The sequence below is a fragment of the Orcinus orca genome, chromosome 6 (assembly GCF_937001465.1).
Source record: "Orcinus orca chromosome 6, mOrcOrc1.1, whole genome shotgun sequence".
In the NCBI taxonomy this organism is placed as follows: domain Eukaryota; kingdom Metazoa; phylum Chordata; class Mammalia; order Artiodactyla; family Delphinidae; genus Orcinus; species Orcinus orca.
In genome coordinates, this window is record NC_064564.1 from 7,794,783 (window position 1) to 7,817,428 (window position 22,646).

A 22,646-nucleotide genomic window follows, 5' to 3' on the forward strand; every position below is an offset into this window, starting at 1 on the left:
ACATTGAAGCACCTAAGAAACAAAATACTGACTGAAAAAAAGTCCCTAAAGGAACTACACTGTTGGTGGGAATGTAAATTGATACAGCCACTATGGAGAACAGTAGGGAGGTTCCTTAAAAAACTTAAAATAGAACTACCATACAACCCAGCAGTCCCACTCCTGGGCATATACCCTGAGAAAACCATAATTTAAAAAGAGTCATGTACTACAATGTTCATTGTAGCTCTATTTACAATAGCCAGGACATGGAAGCAACCTAAGTGTCCATCAACAGATGAATGGATAAAGAAGATGTGGTCCCTATATACAATGGAATATTACTCAGCCATAATAAGAAATGAAATTGAGTTATTTGTAATGAGGTGGATGGACCTAGAGACTGTCATACTGAGTGAAGTGACTCAAACACAGAAAGACAAATAGATCATATGATATTACTTATAGGCGGAATCTAAAACAATGATACAAATGAACTTATTTACAAAAAAGAAACAGACTCACAGGCACAGAAAACAAACTTATGGTTACCAAAGGGGATAGCGGGGTGCGGGGGGGAATAAACTAGGAGTTTGGGATTAACATATACACATTACTCTATATAAAACAGATAAACAAGGACCCACTGTATAGCATATGGAACTATATTCAATATCAACCTATAATGGAAAAGAATCTGAAAAAGAATATATATATGTTTTATATATATATATATATAAAAGTTATGTATGTATAACTGAATCACTTTGTTGTACACCAGAAACTAACACAACATTATAAATCAGCTATACTTCAATTAAAAAAAAGTCCCCAAAGAATACATACAGCAAAGGCTACCTATAGCAAGTTAAGAAAGCCCTACAGGGCTTCCCTGGTGGCGTAGTGGTTGGGGGTCTGCCTGCCGATGCAGGGGACACAGGTTCGTGCCCCGGTCCGGGAAGATCCCACATGCCGCGGAGCGGCTGGGCCCGTGAGCCATGGCCGCTGAGCCTGCGCATCCGGAGCCTGTGCTCCACAACGGGAGAGGCCACAGCAGTGAGAGGCCCGCGTACAGCAAAAACAAACAAACAAAAAAGAAAGCCTTACAAAGCTGAACTATGTCTATTGTTTAGAGAAACAAACACGTGGTAAAACTGTTAAGAAAAACGAGGGAATGATGGGGCAGAACCCAGGAGAGTGGGCCCTCTGGGGGGATCAAGTGGGCGGGGCTGGGGGGGATGGTGGGAGGGCCAGCAGGATGAGGGTGTGTCCTTTATTATAAATGGGCCTATGGATAGATGGGTTTTGTTGAACCAGTATTTTTCATACATTACTCATACTTTGCATTTTTATTTATTCATTATTTAATAAGTTGAAAATTAATTTAGGCCAGTTGGCACTATTTTATGGGGGAAAATGAACAGTTCATTTATGGTAGGAAATTTCCAGACCTTTCTGCATTTCTACAAGCTTCTAGATGTCTCTTCTACTTTGATCAGGTAGCGGGGCTGCTGATTTACACGCGTCCACTGCTCAGATGTGCAAAGATGCGCAGTTCTTTTCCTGCCCCTCGTCCAGCCAGACCCTCTGGGTGCTGCTGGGCGGTCGGGGGTCCTCTGTGTCTACAGATTTCAGGGGTCTTTTCCAGGCGACTCCTTCTCTTTGGGAAGTGTCAGTCTCTCAGCTGCCCCCTCCTGCCCCTAGTCCTCCGGGCGTGGCATCTGGGGTGTGGCGCGGGTCCACAGAGGGAGGCGTGTCTAGTCCGGCCCCTCTTGCTGTCCTCCTTAGCCCTCTGGTCTTGCCCGGCCCCAGGGCCGCCAGCTGCCATGAAGCTGGGGTTGGGAGGACTTCCGGTTCCTCTTGGTGCATCAGCTGCTGGGGGTACCCCTGCCGACCCGGCCCCCAGGGTCCTGGAGCACAGCGGAGGCGGCTCTGGGTCTTAGCTGCATCTCCATCAAGCCCGAGAAGCCCCTTCAGCAGGTCCTCTTCGCCGGCACCACGGCAGCCCCCGGCTCAGGCCCAGTGCTCTGTCCTCGGTGCCCTTGCTCTCCCGGTGCACGAGGGCACCCTACCTCCTTGCACAGGAGCGGAGCTCTCAGTAGATGGCCCTGCCTCCTGCCGCGGCTGCCGCAGCCCGTGTGGCCTGGACCCGCCCCGTACGTCCCTCCTGGCTCCGGCTTCCTTGTCTCTGTGATGCTTCCCCTCAGGACCAGCAGTGGGAGGGGCAGCCCCTGATTTCCGACCCTCGTCTGTCTCCCCAGCCCCTGCTCCCCGGGCATCTGTCCAGGCAGAGGGCGGGCCTACCATCTCCGGTCTAGAGTGACATTTGTCCATCTCCTCCCTCCCTGGAAGGACCCAGAAGGTGTATTTCCCAGCACGCAGTCTTGAGCGTTTAAGGATTTCCAGGGGAACCTGTCCAAGAACACGTATGCCTGAGTTTCTAGCAAATAAGCCCATTTCAAGCTACTACTGAGAAGCTCTAGAGAAAGTCCATCCCACGTAGAAAACGGGACAACCACCCAGATGCCTGATTATCGCCTTTGATCTTTACGCGAGGCCTGTGGGGGAACGAGACCCCAGAACTTAGCATCGTAACGAGGAGTCCTTTTCCCTCCCGCAGGTGATGTGAACTTCACTTTACACCAAGAATCACAGCAAACTCCAGACAATTCGGAAGCTGAATGTAAGAAAATTAAAGGGTAGAGCAACTAGAAGAATAGAATTAGATATTTATCAACCATCTGGGGGAGTAAGGACAGAGTGAATTTAGAAGTGGTACAGGTCACAAGGAAAATAATGGGCAGATTTGACTATGAAATTAATGTTTAAATGAAATTAAATTTCTATTTCATTAATATTTTAAAATTATAAATTTAAATTCACTTTAATTACAGAATTAAATTTTAGTTACAGTTTAATTAATATTTGTTTAAATGTGAATCCAATTTTAATTAATTTAATTTTTAAATTAAACTTGCTTTAACCTAACTGGCTGTTGGTGAAATTGGTTGCAGTCAAATTGGATTTCGAGTGACTTGGTTTAGCGGAGGCTGGCCAGCTCCTCCTCTGGCGGCATGGCGGTGGGGACAGAGAGGAGAAGGATTTGAGTGACGAGGGAAAGTCAGGGCTGATGACTGGTTAGACAGGGCCGGCTGGTAGGTGCAGGCATCAAGGATGGATCTGAGGTTTTGAGCCCACGTAGCCGGGAGGTAGTGGGACTAATGAACCCACCTAGGGGCGGGGTGGCGGAGCAGGCATAGCTACTCAGCTAAAATCACTATTGGTCGCTGGTTCTCAGAATCACCTGGTGGGGGGTCATTAACATACCGATCGAGCGCTGGCCCATCCCCAGAGGTGCTGATTCGGTAGGTTTGAGCCGGGGCTTGAGAATTTGCAGGTCTAACAGGTTCTCCGGTAAGGCTGAGGCTGCTGACCAGGGACCTCGCTTCGAGAATCACCCTCTGGTCTTTGGGGTAGAGGACGTGGGTGGAACCCGGCAGCATTGTGACGGTGGCGCTGGAGCCCTGGAGAGATGTCAGGACCAGAGATGAGGATAAAAATTGTTACCATTTACTGCCCCGCTTCCCACTGGCGTGCCAGCAGTGGGGGGAGGGCCTGAATAGTCGTCAGCCCCTAGGGTGGGGCTGGGCAGGGGCTGGAGAGGCCAGAGCCCTGCGGCCAATTCTTTCTGACCTCAGTCACCTCCACTTACCCTGGCTTGCGTACAAGTATTTTTTCTTACGTAAGCAGTGGAATGAAAAACTGTAAAGCATGGGAAAGCTCTGCTTTACCGAGTACTCGTGCTGGGGCAGGCTAGAGTGATGTCCCCATGAGCAAGATGCTATTATTATCCAGATTGAAGAGAAAATGGAGGTTTAGAGGGGTTAAACCACTTTCATGGTTGGCGTCAATGTCACCAGCAGATGCAGGATTAAAGCCCTGTCTGGCCCATTTCCAGACTTGGAGACTCTAATCATTATGCCTCTTGCAGGTTTGGACATTATCTGTATGGAGGTGACATTTATTTTTATTTTTTAAATTTATTTTTATTTATTTTTGGCTGCGTTGGGTCTTCGTTGCTGCGCACAGGCTTTCTCTAGTTGTGGCAAGCGGGGGCTACTCTTCGTTGTGGTGCGCAGGCTTCTCATTGCGGTGGCTTCTCTTGTTCCAGAGCACAGGCTCTAGGTGCGCGGGCTTCAGTAGTTGTGGCTTGTGGGCCCTAGAGCGCAGGTTCAATACTTGGGGCACATGGGCTTAGTTGCTCCGCGGCATGTGGGATCTTCCCGGACCAGGGCTCGAACCTGTGTCCCCTGCATTGGCAGGCGGACTCTTAACCACTGTGCCACCAGGGAAGCCCCACAGGTGACATTTAAAGCAATGAGATTGGAGGAAACCACCGAGAAGAGAGTTTATAGAGAATGTCCAAGCACATCACCTTGGGAACCTCCACATTCAAGGGATGAGGGGAAGAGGCTGAGCCCTAGGGGAGGCCATGGAAATGAAAGGAGACGGAAGCACCAAGAGCAGGAGTTTCAGGAGCGCCACATGCCTTGGAGCCGTCCAGAAAGAAAAAGACGAAGAGGAGGCCCCCGAATTTTCAGCTGAGGTCACTGTTGATCCTTAAAGGAACTGCTTCACCAGAGAAGTGAAGATTAGCATTGGGAGTGTTTCAGTTATCTGCTGCTAATTAACAAACAACCTTACAGCGTTTTAAAAATTAGCATCATCATTGCGTTTCTGTAGGTTGATGAGGCCCCGCTCGCTGGTGGTTCTCCAGCTGCATACGTGTGTCGGCTGGGGCTGGGGCCCTGAGAGGCTCGATGCGGCAGGAACTTTCCCACATGGCCCCTCTCACCCTGGCACTTAGTGCTGGCTGCTGGTGGGCGCTCAGCTGGGGCTGGTGACCCAGGACCCTGGTTTTCCTCCCCATAGGTAGTTTCTCCACAAGACCTGGGCTTCTCATGGGGCAGCAGGATTCCGGGAAGATGGGTCCCAAGTACATAAAGTCAAAGCTGTACATCTCTTGAATCTCTGAAGTTACACAACATCATTTCAACAATATTGTGTTAGTAAAAGCAAGACACACGTCAGACCCAGATTCAAGGGGGTGGGGAAATACACTCCACCTCCCCTGGGGAGGAATGACCAAGATTTGAGGCCGTTTTAAACCGCCCAGAGGGTGGGTGCTGGGAATGTGGGTTACTTACCTTTCAAGAGCTATTGCAATGAAGGGTGGTTGTTTCAGAGCCCAGAGGTTTTAGGGAAGGGCCTTTGTAGGGTACAGGTTACTCATCTCATGGAGTGCTGGTCACCAGCATTACCACATATGTACAGCTTACAACAGTGACATTTGTTACCTCACAGTTTCTGCGGATCGAGAGTCCAGGCCGAGCTGGGTGCTCTGCGTCACGGCCTCACAGAGCTGTGGTCAAAGTACCAGTTGGGGCTGCGGTCTCATCTGATGCTCCAGAGGGGCGGGGCGGGGGAGAGGATCTATTTCCAGGATTTTGTGGCTTTGAGCAGCTTTTGATTCCTTGTGGATTGTTGGACCAAGGAGCACAGTTTTTTTTTTTTTTTTGCGGTACACGGGCCTCTCACCGCTGTGGCCTCTCCCGTTGTGGAGCACAGGCTCCGGACACGCAGGCTCAGCGGCCATGGCTCACGGGCCTAGCCGCTCCGCGGCATGTGGGATCTTCCCGGACCGGGGCACGAACCCGTGTCCCCTGCATCAGCAGGCGGACTCTCAACCACAGCGCCACCAGGGAAGCCCCAGGAGCACAGTTTTGAAGGCCACTGGCTGGAGGCCACTGTGAGCTCCTTGCGACCCGAGACTTCCCAATGTGGCGGCTCAAGGCCCGAAAGAGAGAGAGTGCTCCCAAGACAGGCACAATGTCCCTTAATCACATCCACACAATCACGTACATCCTGTCGCCTTTGCCGCATTCTAGTTGTTACAAAGCAAGTCACAGGTCACACCTGCACACAAGGTCCTGAACACCAGGAGGTGGGGATTCCAGGGACCGTCCCTGCCACAAAAGACTTGCATTTGCTTCTAGGCTGGAAGGCAGTGGCCAGTGTAGAGCGAAAGTCCATCTTTAGAGACAGGCCAGGGGTGACTGGTGGACAGGGGCCAAGGTCCACGTAAGTTAGATTTGGAGAGGAGGACTCCTTTTGCTTTGAATCTATAGGAAGAGGGAAGGAATTGGAGAAGATAAAAGAAGTCTTAAAGTGTAAAGGGGGACGTTTCCAAGAAAGCTCACATGGTGGGCCTCCATCTTCCTGGTCAACAGGAGGTGAGGCTATTTACTGGGTCTGAGAGTTGAGTGGGGATTCCTGTTTTGAGGAAAGGAGAAAGTATCTGAAACAGGTGCTGTGCTGAATGTCATCAAGGTTGATCAGAAGTGAGAAAAAGGAGAGAAAAGGATCTTGATCAGCACACAGGGTCAGTGTAGGTGAACACGCACTGATTTAGAACTGTCGGCCAACAGTGGTTGGGCCATTATTAAAACGGCTGGTTATGGGATTTAAGCCACCTCAGGAGGCAAATGAGGTCAAGAGCAAGTAGAAAATGGTAAGAACAGAGAGAAGAAAGGGCAAGAGATTCCCATGAAGGCAAGTAGTAGGTTCAATGACTAGGGGAATGATGTAAAGAGAATTTTGATTCTTAATTCTTAATCTCATTTGAATTTCCAGCGAAACGTGGTTTCCTCTCCATGAAACACCCCCTCCCTTGGCTCCTGTAAGACACCCTCTCCTGCTTCCCTGAAGCCCTGATCTCTTCCTCCTCAGGGTTCCTCCTTAGGCCTGCCCCTCTTCCCTCCTCTCAGGGCCATTGCATCACCTCCTGTGGATTTAATTACTCTCGAAAGGCTGCCAACTTCCCAAAGGTGTATTTCTAGCACAGATTTTCTCATTAGTTTCAGCCCAGGAGCCCACATGTCCCACAGGCACTAAAGCTGGACATTTCACACACGGAAAGCATCCTTTCTCTCCCTCCCCTTCCCCGATGTTTCCTATGTTGGGGAAGGGCACCCACACAGATGCTTTGCTCAACTAGGAAACCCAGTGTCATCCCTGACATGTCCTTTTCTTCACCCCATCCCATCCCATCTGTAACACTGGACCACTTTTCTCCCTTCACTATGGCCACTCTCCCACCCCAGCTACCAACACATTTGGTCAGATCACCCGCTCAGGCTCCTGCACTGCCTCACTACTTCTAGTATCGATCCTCTACAATCTGTTTTCTTCCTTGTAGCCAAAGGGACCTTGCAAAATGCAAATCTCATTATGTCAATAGCCCCTACCTGGACATACACACACCATTTAAAATCCTTCACTGACTTCCTATGGCCCATAGAATAAATAATAAAGGATAAGATTTACCAGGAACTTATTATTTGTGCTGGGCACAGGGATTCACATTACTTGTGTTACAGAACAAATCCCTTAGCAGGATAATTCAGCACCTTCATTATCGGGTCCCAGTGTAACCTTCCAGCCTCCTTGTCTACACCTCCCTCTCCACCTGGCTCATCCCAACTCACCCTTTAGGAATCAGTTCACAGGCTGATAGCACCTCTAGGAAGCCTCCTTCATCCTGGCTTCAATCTCTGTTATGGGACATGAACCCAGCACCACCTTCTATAGTATTAACCTTCTCGTTCGTGTCCACCACTCCTCTGTCTTATTAGTTATCCTACCTGCAATATCTTTCAGGGGGCCTGGTTCATAGTCATTTCTCAATAAATATTTGTTGAACCAATGAATGGATCTTGGAGTTAAGACAATTCCAAACATTGGGAGCTGTCAGGAGTGTTACCCTTGGGTACACTCACACTGGGGTGGGTGGTGACCTTGAGTGCCTTCCTGCAGACCCAACCCTGCTAAACCCTAGGAAGGGAGGAAACCCAGCAAGCGTATGCCCTTGTATGGATATACCACATTTTGTTTATCCATTAAGACAGTAAATTTTGGCATGCAGCCGTAGAAACCTGGAGCACAACAGGGGTCAAAGATGGGGGAAAGTAAGAGTGCTAATTTCTATGTTCTAATGGTTGAACTGTAGTGCACTACAGTGTATTTTATCATGGTCTGACAGGCATGGGGTTTTGCACTAAAGCTATCATGTTCTTCCAGGAAAATCTTGTGGTATACAGTGTTACCTTATTTTGCATACGTTTTTATTTTTATAACATGAATCCTACATTGAACTATGCCTATTTTAAGTAGATAAAATAAGAGTTAATTCAATGTATGACAAATTGTAATAGAGTATTGTATAAATATATTGATATAGTTCCTGGCCTGTTACCTAAAATTGGATTTAGGCCCAAAGTCATAAGCAATGAGGATATTTTATTAATACTATTTTAAGGAAAAAAATAAATCTAAGCAATATGCAGAGCATTTTCTAATTCAATGTGGAAAACTTGGATTCCCAATAGTTAATCATATATACACCTTGGGGCTGTAATCGCCCTCAGAGAGGCCATCCCAGTCCTTCCAGTATAAAGGGGTCCTCTGCCCCCTTTTGTTTCTTGAGAGCACCTGGACACACCGATTCTTATTTGTTCACTGCTTGTTCACGGTCTCACTCTGCCACTAGAATCTGTTCTAAGTTCTGTGTCTTTCCCACTCACCCCTATGTCCTAGAACCCAGCACCATGCCTGATCATGGCAGGAGCCCAGGACTGAAGACCCAAGGAGAACACGAAACAGTGAAGGTGGTTGTGTGCTCAGGATGAGTCGTTTGAGATGCAGAAGTTCCTTCAACATTGGCTTAGTATTTCAGCATGAAAATATCTTTAAAGTGAACTGCAATTATGGACGCATGTTCCAAAGGAAAGGCCTGCCATTCTGCTTCCTGCTGACGTTGGTCAGCTTGCAAACTCCAGTTCTCAGCCGGGTAGCATCACTCAGAGAAGCGTGAGAAATCCAGTACCTTCCCGCATAGAATTCTGTGCCCTCACAGCCGAACGAGACTCAGCCTCACCCCTTCTGGGAGCAGATGGAGCTTCTCATGTTTCTCAGTTGACGCCCAATCTCTCGCCTTCCTGCCCCCCTTTACCTACTTGTCTGCCACCATCACTTCAGCCCTGATGCATGACAGTAAAGCAAGGCTATTTTCAGAGTCCTATTTTAGCCTCAAAAATTAGTCCGAGGGGGCTTTCCTGGTGGCACAGTGGTTGAGAATCTGCCTGCTAATGCAGGGGACACGGGTTCGAGCCCTGGTCTGCAAGGATCCCACATGCTGCGGAGCAACTAGGCCCGTGAGCCACAACTACTGAGCCTGTGCATCTGGAGCCTGTGCTCTGCAACGGGAGAGGCCACAACAGTGAGAGGCCTGCGCACCGCGATGAAGAGTGGCCCCCACTTGCCACAACTAGAGAAAGCCCTCGCACAGAAATGAAGACCCAACACAGCAAAAAAAAAAAAAAATTAATAAACTCCTACCCTCAACATCTTCTTAAAAAAAAAAAAATTAGTCCGAGGGCTTCCCTGGTGGCGCAGTGGTTGAGAGTCCACCTGACGATGCAGGGGACGCAGGTTCATGCCCCAGTCCGGGAAGATCCCGCATGCCGCAGAGCAGCTGGGCCCATGAGCCATGGCCGCTAAGCCTGTACGTCCGGAGCCTGTGCTCCGCAATGGGAGAGGCCACAACAATGAGAGGCCCGCGTACCGCAAAAAAAAAAAAAAAAAATTAGTCTGAGTTCCTACACAGCCCTAGCAGTACTGCAATTTAATAAACGACATCGATTACCACCTATGTTATGTCTCAGTACAACCATGGATTTCATACAGCAATGTTGTGAGTTCATCTCCATGTCTATGATGAAATCTTGAGCCACTATCCCCCATAGTAGAGTGCAGGTGGCAGATGGAAGGTTCCACAACTGCTGGGCTAGAGGGCTCAGGTAGCCTTGTGAGTGGGCTGCCCCTGGTAGAAGGCCCTCAGCATGTGCTCTCATCCTGGCGTTCACCTTTCTAAACCCCAGAAAGCCGGAAAGCCAGAACCAGAATTTTCCCGACTCCCTTGCAGCTAGGGTTCTGGAAGTGAACACACTGCAGCGTGAGACCCATCGTGGAAGGTGAAGAGGAGCAGAGGTCCTCTCTGTGCTGCTGAGACAGCTGCCGCGCTGGGTCAGGGAGGCGCGGGGGTTTACGGCTGGACTCAGCATCCCAGTGTGTAGCCCTCAGTCCAGTGAGGATGGGAGGCGTCTGTGCTGGGAGTGGAGGTGACAGCAGGATCAGCCTCTGGTCTCTGAATCTCACCTATGGAGGTAAGTCTGGTAGCAGCTCTCCAGCTACTCCTGCACTCGGCTGTGATTTTGGAGGTGCCCAGTATCCTGTATGAAATCCCATTCTGCTTGAAAACCTGGACTGCGGCTGTTAAAACCCCACTAAGGACTCAGTCAGGCTACTGAGCTGGACTCTACGTGGCTGCTTTGGGCTCTCCTTGGGGAAATAGGAAGTTTTCCTTGACACATAATAAACGTTTATTAAACGCACTGCTTGTCCAACATGAAAGGGCTTCATTGAAAGATTAACTAATATGTCCTACATTAAGCAACTTACAGTATTTTAAAATCTCTAAATACTCCAGTTTCTCAAAATATAAGACACACATGGAGGATACCAGATGATGAAAACCTACTTCTTTTTTAAAAAATAAATTTATTTATTTTTTATTTATTTTAATTTTATTTTTGGCTGTGTTGGGTCTTTGTTGCTGCATGTGGGCTTTAGTTGTGGTGAGCAGGGGCTACACTTCGTTGTGGTGCACAGGCTTCTCATTGCAGTGGCTTCTCTTTTTTTTTTTAATTTAATTTTAATCTTTTATACAGCAGGTTCTGATTAGTTATCCATTTTATAGATATTAGTGTGTATTTGTCAATCCCAATCTCCCAGTTCATCATACCTGCGGTGGCTTCTCTTGTTGTGGAACACAGGCTGTAAGAGCGTGGGCTTCAGTAGTTGTGGCATGTGGGCTCAGTAGTTGTGGCACATGGACTTAGTCACTCTGCAGTATGTGGGATCTTCCCGGACCAGGGATCGAACCCATGTCCCCTGCATTGGCAGGTGGATTCTTAACCACTGCACCACCAGAGAAGCCCGAAAACCTAGTTCTTAATGAGACTGGTGGTCTCCAGAGGCAGGGGTAGGTGAAATGGGTGGAGGGGGTCAAAAGGTACAAACTTCCAGTTATAAAGTAACTAAGTCCTGGGATGTAATGCACAGCATGGTGTCTACAGTAAATAAACTGTGCTGCATATTTGAAAGTTGCTGAGAGAGTACACCTTAAAGGTTCTCATCACAAGAAACAAATTCTGTAACTGTGAGATGATGGATGTTAGCTACACTTAACTGCGGCCACCATTTCACGCTGTATATGAATAGCGAATCATTAGGCTGTACACCTGAAACTAACACAATGTTCTACCTGAATTATACACCTGAAACTAACACAATGTTCTACCTGAATTATACCACCATTTCACGCTGTATATGAATAGCGAATCATTAGGCTGTACACCTGAAACTAACACAATGTTCTACCTGAATTATACCCGAATGTTCTACCTGTCAATTATACCTGAATTTTAAAAAATGTGGGGACTTCCCTGGTGGTCCAGTGGTTAAGAACCTGAGCTGCCAGTGCAGAGGGCATGGGTTTGATCCCTGGTCAGGTAACTAAGATCCCACATGCTGCATGGCTAAGAAAGAAAGAAAAAAAAAAGCTTATTCAATAATAAAGCTGTTTTAAAAAAAATTGGTTTAAAAGAAAATAAATAAGAAATGTGAAAAAAGCTTAGTTCTTACCCCAAGTGAGAGGGATACAAGGCATATGGCTCCTCACGTCATCTTAAAGGTACCAGCCCAGCACCAAGAGACAACATCTGCAGTTACTTACATCTGTCCCTGGAAGAGGACCAGATATCCCCACCGCCGCAGACTTTGGACTTGGCCACGTAATGTGCTTTGGTCAACGGCATGTGCAAGAACCAGTTGTGTATCACCTCCAAGCAGAAGGTGCAGAGTCACTGTGAGATTTCACCAGTCTGCCCAGGTCCCAGAATGGGAGAACGCACAGTCTGCAATGTGACAAGAGTAAGACGCCTTTACTGTAAGCCAGAGATTTGGGGGTTGTTTGCTACCGCACAGAAAGAGATTAATACCCTGGAAGAGAAGAATTTCGTTTTACTGGCGGATATTGAGTAAGTATTCTCGGAGCGGGTGTGATGTCAGGTTTCCTTGGAGGTGTAAGTAGGATTTCAGGGGACAGAGAAGGAAGCAGGCAGGGTGTATGTTTATATCCAAAGAGACAGATATGGGAACATGCAGGTGGATTGGGGAAGAGGGCGGAGAACAACGAGTAACCGGATAGATCTAGAATCTCTGGTGCGAATGGAGCGGAGTGGAAGATCCTTTCAACCACATTGAAAGGGACCTGAATGTGGTCATGAGGGACTTGAACATCACGGTCAGCGGTCAACACTTCTCAAAGTGGACGGGGAAGGCCACCACTGGAGGAGGGAGCGGTCAGGAGATAGCCCGAGATTTAGGAACATTTACGGGCTGAAGGAAATGGGCCAAATCAGAGGTAATACTGGAAGATATGAGAGAGGAAAATTGGGATCAAAGATGGAGTCTTGGAAAGTTTTTCTGAAATCAGTAAAGAGAAACAACAAACTGATAATGAGAACTTGGGAGGCGGAGTGAGTTCACACCAGACAGCCCTGATCCCAGTGAAGGGGGTAGATTGTGGAAAGTGAGGGGTGGGAGTGGGTGGAATAGCCTTGCGGGGGGAGGGGACGGGACGGCCACAGAGGAGGGATCAGCTTCAGAGGCATCACGTGACTTGTCACCAGCATGGTGTAAAGTACATGGACCAGCAAGTACAGTACCTAGAAATCGTCCTGGCACACAGTTCACCGGTGCTCAGGAAATGCCTGACCCCTCTTTGGTTTTCCTTTATGTAATTTACCAGGTCCTTGAATATGGACGCTTTTCAGGCCGGAGCCCACAGGCCATTATGTCCTCTCTCCGAGGCCACCACTTTCCATCTGTGCTGTCGCAGGTGCCGCCCACGCCAGAAAACCCCACCGTGCACTCTCCATGGCTCACAGGCGGGCCTGCCCCCATCAGCCCCCTTCTCAGAGTCAGTGCTGTCAGTCTGGGGTAAATTTCATGCACAGTCTAATCTCAGCACTTTACAGGCTTGTGGACTCACGTGGCTTCTTGCAATTCTAGTCACAGGATTAGACACTGGAGAAGTGGCAAACTTGGGTTGCAAGTAGATGCTGCATCAAAGATGTACCTCAAATCCAACAAAATTAATGAAGCCAGCACGAGTCTCCTGCTTGGCACTGAGCGGGGCTGGCAGGGATTCCTCCCGGGCACAGCACGGAGGAGCAAGTGAACAGCGGCTCCCGACGCAGCGCCCCGAGTTCTAAGCTGCAGAGTCGAACCAGCTCAGCTGCTAACCCGACAAAAACTTGGTGTGAATATACATGGATGTGCTACGTTTCTATGAGAGCACAGAACACGCGTCTATAAATAGTCAGCTGAAGCTGGCAGTGACAACAGCAGCTCTGTACTTTCTTGGCTTACTAAACTGCACAGAAAGACGGAACGCTGTGTGAGCCCTGCTACGGGAGGGGTGTGTACTCAGCCCACCGTGGAGGAGTCTGCTGAGAACGTGACGTCAGACGCCACGGCCAGCTCTCGGCCGTGTTCTGGGCTAGTTCAGTGTGACGGCTTCAAGGAGGGCTTTGAGCTCAGGCAGGAAGGAGGAAGCGTTTCTCTAAGCTGGTCTAGGTTAGAGAAAAGCCCAGTAAATACCCAGGTGCTGGCAAGGCAGGGGTGGGGGGAGTCCAGGGGAACCAACACTCACGATGTGTGTGACGTTCACATGTGCCACACGGATGCGCAGACACAGCTCTGCATGCAGTGCGTGTGCTTTTGAGAACTCAGAGTTTCAGGCACTGGGCAAAACCTTCCAGTGATTATAAATATAAGTTATATACAATAATTTGATTACAAATTAATGTAACTTTTTTTGACGTCTGTACCCTCTAAGGAATAGTTTATTCAACATGCATCTTGAGTATCTCCCAAGTTCCAGGCACCGTGCTTGGTACCAGGAACAGAAAGATGAGTAAAGGCTTTGGGGAGCCTGCAATCCAGTGACGAGGATTCTGCAGGGCTGTTGAGTGCTGTAACATTGGAATATACAAAGCCTTTGGGACTCACAGAAAGTTGCTCCAGTCCCTTTTGCTGGATGATAATAAATTAGCCCAGGACTTAGCGGCATAAGGCAACCATCGTATTATTCTCACAGATTCGGTGGGTTAGGGATTTGGAGAGGCATGGAGCATGGAGGAGGGATCCCACCTGGAAACAGGATGACCAGGTCTGCCCACCAGGTGTGTACACGTGGCCTCTGCAAGGAGCTAGGCTTCCTCACAGCTCCAAGGGGATGAGTTCCAGCCAACAGGGTGGAAGCCACATTGTCTTTCAGGGCCCCGCCTCATAAGACACCAGTGTCTCTCCTGCCACAGATTCTGTTGGATGAAGCCCGCCCAGAAGCAAGAGGAGGGACGTGGACCCAAACTCTCAGTGCGGGGAATGTCGAAGAATTCTGTGGCCATTTATAAAAACTGCTGTGGGGCTTCCCTGGTGGTGCAGTGGTTGAGAGTCCGCCTGCCGATGCAGGGGACATGGGCTCATGCCCCGGTCCGGGAAGATCCCACGTGCCATGGAGCGGCTGGGCCCGTGAGCCATGGCTGCTGAGCCTGCGCGTCCGGAGCCTGTGCCCCGCAACGGGAGAGGCCGCGGCGGTGAGAGGCCCGCGTACCGCAAAAACAAAACAAACAGAAAAAAAACTGCTGTGAAGAGAGCACCTTCCTAGCTGGGGAGTCAGGGAAGGCTTCACGGAAGAGGTGACGTTTGGGCTGCATCCTGAGGAGTGGAAGTTTGCCAGGAGAAGTGGCGAGGGTGTCAAGAACAGCATCCCAGGCTCACACACCCATGGGGACACAGAGGTAGGAGAAGGAGGAATCCAAGCGGGGGACCACGAACAGATCAAGCATCAGAGGAAAATCAGTCTCACTGCTCTCCCATTCTCTGGATACATCAAGTGTCGGAACTGCTAACCCAACTCAACCATTGCTCACTGATCCTTAAACCAGGTGCATCGCCTCGGGAAAGTGCCGTGGAGCACGTGGGTTTAAAGTCAGGCTTGAAAGTGAAGGGACAGCTGTTCTTTAGCAAACACCTAGCACATACTCCCTGTGGGCACCAAGGACAGGGCCGTTTCCACTCACTTGATCCTAACCACCACCCTACAAGGCGACTCCTGTTACTACCTCGCTGACAGATGGGGAAGCTGAGGTCCAGAGAGGTGGGGTTACCTGCTCAGCTGGCCAGGGGCACACCTAGGATTCAAAGCAGGTAGCCTGACCACAGGGTCTAGACACCTGACCCCTGCACGGGGCCACCCCTCAGACAGCTGGGGCAGAACAGAGGCTGAAACTGAAGGCCACCCCGGGAGACTGATCTGTGTGGAGACGAGAAGCCCTTTAGGGCCACCTGAAACGGCAAGGAATGTGATCTAAACTGTGCGCACACAGCTCACACGGCTGGTTCTGGGCTGGTCCAGATAGACAAGTCTCTTGCTTCCCCATTCAGCGTTCTTCCCTGTTCCCTAAAGCTCGCGGGCCCGAAGAGAGTACTTTCTGGTCCAGCATCTCTTCTGATCTCTCCAATGACGACGTAAGAGTCTAGACTCTGGAAGAAACCAGCAATGGGGCTACCCCACGGGGTCAGGGGCAGGGTCTCCCAGGCGAGGTCTTAACCTACCTGGGATGTTTTAAGGCTAATCTAGAACAAGGCCAAGCATATTCTGTGATTTGACTTGCAAAGATAAAATGCAATATATTACGGCAGTTTAATTTCCCCATCAACTCAGCACTGTTTTTACCGCCCTGAGCTGTGGTTGACCTAATGCTTTGCTGTGCCGTGTGGTACCACTTAGATGCACATGCTGACATCAGGACAGACAGCATCACATGGGCAGAAGGTCTGAATGAAAACACCACGATGTTATCATCCCTCAGGTACTTAGTATAGAACCTAAGATGCACAATGCTTAAGAAAGTGGTGGAGGTACACTGTGACCTCAGGAAAACGGTGGGAGCAGCTGGCAGCTCAATTCCGGGTTCTGGGGAAGCGCTTTTAAATGGACATTGTGCTAATCTCATCATCTTCTATAAAAAGTTTAGACCGTTTACTTTGTGATGACTTTACACGTTCACTGAGATATATTAGGAAGTGGTAGGAATAATAAAAACAACAAGAACCATAATATCAAGCCCTTGGCTCAAAAACGTCCTCCAAGCAGACTCATGCAAAAGGACCAGGGCAGGTGAAGTGGATCATTTTGAAACTGAAGGTAGTTTAAAGGATCAAATCAACAGTTCTAGAATTTGTATACAGAGTCTAAAGGCATGACCTGGGAGGGAAGTCAGGGTTGTTTTGACAGGAGGTGTGTGATCACGAGGCTGGGACCAGAGCTGTGTGCCCTCAGTCTCATGAGTCACCTCTGGTGAGCTTCAGTGGACACACAACATATGTAGTTTTGCTGCACAGCAAAGGAAACCATAAACAAAATGAAAAGACACCTATACACTGGGAGAAGATATTTGCAAATGATGAGACTGACAAGGGATTAATTTATAAAATACATGAACGGCATATACACCTCAATATCAAAACAAACAAACAAACAACACAATCAAAAAATGGTCAGAAGGTCTAAATAGCCATTTCTCCAAAGAAGACATACAGATGGCCAAGAGGCACATGAAAAGATGCTCCACATCACTAATCATTAGAGAAATGCAAATCAAAACTACGATGAGGTATCACCTCACACCGGTCAGAATGGCCATCATCAAAACATCTACAAACAATAAATGCTGGAGAGGGTGTGGAGAAAAGGGAACCCTCTTGCACTGTTGGTGGGAATGTAAATTGGTGCAGCCGCTATGGAGAACAGTATGGAGGTTCCTTAAAAAACTAAAAATAGAGCTACCATATGATCCAAGAATCCCACTGCTGGACATATATCCAGAGAAAACCCTAATTCAAAAAGACACATGCACCCCAAGGTTCACAGCAGCACTATTTACAATAGCCAAGACATGGAAACAACCTAAATGTCCATTGACAGATGAATGGATAAAGAAGATGTGGTACATACATACACAATGGAATACTACTCAGCCATAAAAAAGAATGAAATGATGCCATTTGCAGCAACATGGATGAACCTAGAGATTATCATACTAAGTGAAGTAAGTCAGACAGAGAAAGACAAATATATGGTATTGCTTATATGTGGAATCTATAAAATAATACGAATGAATTATTTATAAAACAGAAACAGACTCACAGACTTGGAAAACAAACTTATGGTTACCAAAGGGGAAGGGGGTGATAAATTGGGAATTTGGGTTTAACAGATACACACTACTATATATAAAATAGATAAACAACAAGGACCTACTGCATAGCACAAGGAACTATGTTCAATATCTTGTAATAACCTACGATGGAAAAGGATCTGTAAAAGAATAAATATATATAACTGAATCACTTTGCTGTACATTTGAAACATTGTAAATCAATTAGACTTCAATAAAAAAAAGTCTACACAATTATTCAGCCTTAAAAAGGAAGAAAATTCTGATACATGCTGCAACATGGATGAAACTTGAAGACACAGGCTAAGTGAAATAAACCAATCACAAAAGGAAAAAACAAAACAAAATAAAAAAACCCCAAACGCATATTTTTGGCGAGTTTTCTAAAAAGTGGTTAATTAAATAAATGACTCTAAAAACTATGCTTCCTGCATGGATGGAGGGATGGATGGATGGAAGGATGGATGGATGGATTTCACTAAATGCCTTTCTCTCTAGTGAAATGACCTGCGTGGTCCCCTACCTGACTTCCTGTACCAAACTCCAGTGGCAGCAGAAACAGAGACATCAAAGCACCTAGTACTAGTTTGTCAACCAGACCAACAGCCAGAAAAGCAGCCTCCTTTTTCTCTTTCTTGAGCCCATTATACATGTTTTCTGGTGCAGAGTAAAAGTGAGCCAAGAATACCCATTTGTATGCCACAAGCCTTCTGCACAGACTAGACATTCACACACACTGTAGCCATCTCTTGAGGAAGCTATGAGAATATTCGTGGATTTCTAAGCTGTCATTTCAAAGACACAGTTGTGGGAAAATGGCTCTACAAGTATTAAAGCATTCTTGCTTTTGTGGCATTAAGATGACATGAAAAGATGGCATATTCTCTTCTAAACTTGAATCTACTAAGTACTTATTTGGGTCTATTATAGACATTGAAAATTTTCTTTAGAAAGTCTTTCTTGCTGACAAAGCAAGGGTGTCATTAGCAATGGAATATCAAAACTTCCACTTAGATGGGCCTAAAGTCCATATAAGAGAGAGTACTGAGTGTTCCTTTTTATTTGTAAGTTATCTTGATAACAAGGGTTGAAGAGGGTGTATCTCATGTCCAGGGCATTTAAATCATTGCTGTTCCCCAGTATTTACTCTCCAAGGTTTTCATGCATATTAAAACTTGGCTACTAACATGGTTATACCATGCTGAAACCATACATGGGATGTTTAGAAAGAGAAGATTGTTCAATAGGCTGAGTTTTGGGAACGAGTTTGTTTTACCTTCCAGACTGAATTGCTTACAAGAAAGTGAGACTATTTTTGGATTCCTTTTTATTCTATGACTGTTAGGTCTATTGAAGCTCTTTGATTCTTCTACCTTGTTGCTTAGAAACATTTCATTAAATACTGTCAGTGCTTCAATCTGATTTAAAATGTTACTCTTCTCTGTCACTGAAGAATGAACTTGTGCTTTGCCATTTTTCCCAGTCACGGCCTTTTAGGTTATTTATAGTTGTTAATATTTTATTGACACAAGAATGCTAGGTCAGAGTGAGCCAATAGTTCTGGCCTTTCTATTTTAAGGGCATTGGTTGGGGGTTGGTCTGGAAAAGTTTGTGGCAGGCAGACACAGGAGTGATGGGGTGTCCTCAACATCCTTCATCTCTGACACTTAGAACCTAAGAGGTGGCAGGTAGATTCATAAACCTCATTTCAGATTCTTTCCCAGCACACCGCCTGGGTCCAACTGCCTATCATCTGCCTGAAATCCCACCACTGGTGATATTTCTTTGATGTTGTTTAAACAGTTATCAGATTCAAACTTACTTGGAGATTCACTGAATAGCTGGATGGACATAAGGCCTGGAAGAAGTGTGGGCTGAGACAGGACTCTTGAAAGCAGGGGCATCAGGAAGGGGGGTGGGTAGGGGGGACTAGGGGAAGAAGGGAAACTGACAAAACAAAGATCACAGTTTAATTGGGTTTAATTTGGCCCAATTTCCTCAAAGAGCTACTTCACAAAAGAGTTAATTAGGCCAGTAACTCATGTTAAACCTGAACTGCTAGTCTGGAAAAACACAAATTCTGCCTTTAAAAGTAAGACCCGATTCATACCTTCTGAATAATGGAACAGCTATATTTCAAATTAACGTATCTGTATTCTGTCCAGATACAGAACAGAGAGGATTTTATGTGGCTTAGAATTGTTACCTTAAGACTGGAAGCTTATTTAAAACCAAGTGAAAGAAAACTTCCCAAATGATCACTCCAATTAAATATGCACACACACTTCACCTTTATACGGTGGTCCCTGTACGTCATGCTCTAAAGATAAAGGGCACTGCCAACTTACACAAATGACTTGACCATCCTGACTGAGATACCTTGTGTAACAGGTAATTCTCACTGTTTCAGAATCTCTCATCCTCCGGGGTGATTAGCTTCAGTGTTACAACCTTAGACCTAAAATAATAGTAGCTATATCCAATACCAATGTTTTTTAAGTAAAAAGCTTGTTACCATAACATATACAGTAGGTCAGACTTCCTGAAAGTTTCAAGTTCTATGGGTGAACTGACTAAGCTTAAGAAAGGATGCTTCGTTCATTTATGAGAGTCTTTCTAACTGAGAGCTGCTAAGAGGGGCACAAGCTGGGAAGAAAATATTCAAATGGATTGTAATTTGATTATGCCAATATCACTTCTGAAGACAAAGAGAACTTAGCCATGATTCAGACAGAAGAAGCTAATAATAACTTAATGTGGAGTTATTATTTTTGCCCATAAGCATCTGGGTGGTTGAAGCAATCTGATTGTATGATTAGGCACAAGTCCAATCTGGAGAAATATTTTGGTCTAAAATAGTTATGTGGGAAACCATTGGAAATATGTCTCAGCTTCTGAGAGATTTCAACCTGGTGAATCAGTACATTTTTACCCTGATATTTCATTTTTACACGCCATTGGGAAACAAACACACAAAGAAACAAACAAACAAAAAAGCATGTTCCCCAGAATTTTATGTTAATGGCCAAAATCATGGCTGATAATATTATGTACCTCAATACTCTGGGGAGCTTGTATGTTTGACAGTTATATTTGCTCACTGATCCTTAAGACAGCTGAGAAGTACAAGGTAATGGCAAGATGCTATTTCCAGACAAAACTTGGGCCATCTCAGTGGAAAGCTATTCATAAATAATACATCTATAGATAGATGGGATTCAAAAACCAGAGCCTCCCTACAAAATGTTGCCCTTTGTATATGATAACTTCAACTTTCAAATTTTAAGAATAGTCAAACTCTACAGTATGTATTCTTAATTTCCTTTCCCCACCCCCCCCTTTTTTCTGTTGTTTCAACTGATGACCAGTTTCAGTGTCCTAAGACCTACCAGTCTGAAAAAGAATTGTCTGTTGACAGCTCTAGGGAGGTGGCTTGCTCAACTCAGTGTGCTGACACACTGAAGATGGATGGAGCTTTCAAATCTGGCTGGGACATCTGGGAATGTTTTTCTCTTGAGCAGCAAGATGGCAGATCAGAGGAAAGAAAAAAAAAGAATATAATTTGTACAGACCCAAGCTTCTATGTTTACAAAGTCTATGAGCCGATTTTAGGGATGACAACAGTTATAGGAAAGTTTTAGATTTAGAGAATTCAAGTCTTTTCCATGTCTATATGGTCAATTAATTTACAACAAAAGAGCCAAGAATATAAAACGGTGGAAAAACTGGACAGCTACATGCAAAAGAATGAAACTGGACCCCTGTCTTAGGCCACACACAAAAATCAACTCAAAATGGAGTAAACACTTGAATGTAAGACCTGAAACCATAAAACTCCTAGAAAACACAGGCAGTAAGCTCCTAGACACTGGTCTTGGCAATGATTTTTTGAATCTGACACCAAAAGCAAAGACAACAAAAGGAAAACATAAACAAGTGGAACTGTTTCAAACTAAAAATCTTCTGCACAGCAAAGAAAACCATCAACAAAATGAAAAGGCAACTATGGAATGGGAGAAAATATATGCAAATCATATATCGGATAAGGGGTTAATATCAAAAAATATTTTAAGAATTCATAAGACTCAATAGAAAAAAAATCTGGCTTAAAAATAGGCAAAGGACCTGAATAGACATCCTTCCGAAAAAAGACATACAAATGGCCAACAGGCACATAAAAAGATGCTCCACATTACTAATCAACAGGGAAATGCAAATCAAAACCACACTGAGATATTGCTTCATACCTGTCAGAATGGCCATTATCAAAATGACTAAAAATAACAAGTGCTGGTGAGGATGTGAAGAAAAGGGATCCCTTGTGCATCGCTGGTGGGAACATAAATTGGTGCAACAACGATGGAAAATGGTACGGAGGTTCCTCAAAACTTTTAAAATAAAACTACCATATGATCCAGCAATCCTACTTCTGGGTATTTATTCAAAGGAAATGAAATCACTATCATGAAGAAATATCTGTACCCTCATACTCACTGCAGCGGTATTCACAGTAGCCAAGACATAGAAACAATCTAAGTGTCCACTGATGAATGGATAAAGCAATTTATACATCTCTATCTACAAATATATATGTAATACATATATACATACTGTACATATATCACTATACATATATACACACACACATATATGTGTGTATGTGTAATAGAATATTGTTCAGCCGTAAGAAAGATGGAAATCTTGCCATTTGTGACAATGTGGATGGAACTTGAGGGGATTATGCTAAATGAAGTAAGTCAGACAGAGAAAGACGAACATGGTATGATCTCATTTATATGTGGAATCTAAAACAAACAAACTCATGGAAACAGAACAGATTGGTGGTTGCCAGAGGCGGGGGTGGAGGGTGAGAGAAATGGGTGAAGGGGGTCAAAGTGTACAAACTCCCAGTTGTAAAATAAATAAGTCCTGGGGATGTCACGCACAGCACAGTGACTATAGTTAACAACACTGTACTGCATACATGAAAGTTGCTAGGAGAACAAATCTTAAAAGTTCCCTCACACGCTCAAAAAAACTTTGTAACTAGGCAAGGTGATGGATATTAACTTACTGCGGTGGTCATTTTGCAATGTATACATACACAAAATAATTATGTTGCATACCTTAAACTAATACACTGTTATATGTCAAGTATATCTCAATAAAACTGAAGGG

General features: G+C 45.9%; 1 long non-coding RNA gene across 1 annotated transcript; it reads right to left on the reverse strand.

Annotated features, from left to right (window-relative positions):
• Positions 1 to 724: 724 nt before the first annotated feature.
• On the reverse strand, positions 725 to 20,807 carry LOC125964779 (uncharacterized). The gene is made up of 3 exons (XR_007478055.1): positions 13,214 to 20,807; positions 11,516 to 12,074; positions 725 to 11,399 (listed from the first exon to the last, which is right to left on the reverse strand). It is a non-coding gene; the product is annotated as an uncharacterized LOC125964779 (long non-coding RNA).
• Between the last annotated feature and the right edge of the window lie 1,839 nt (positions 20,808 to 22,646).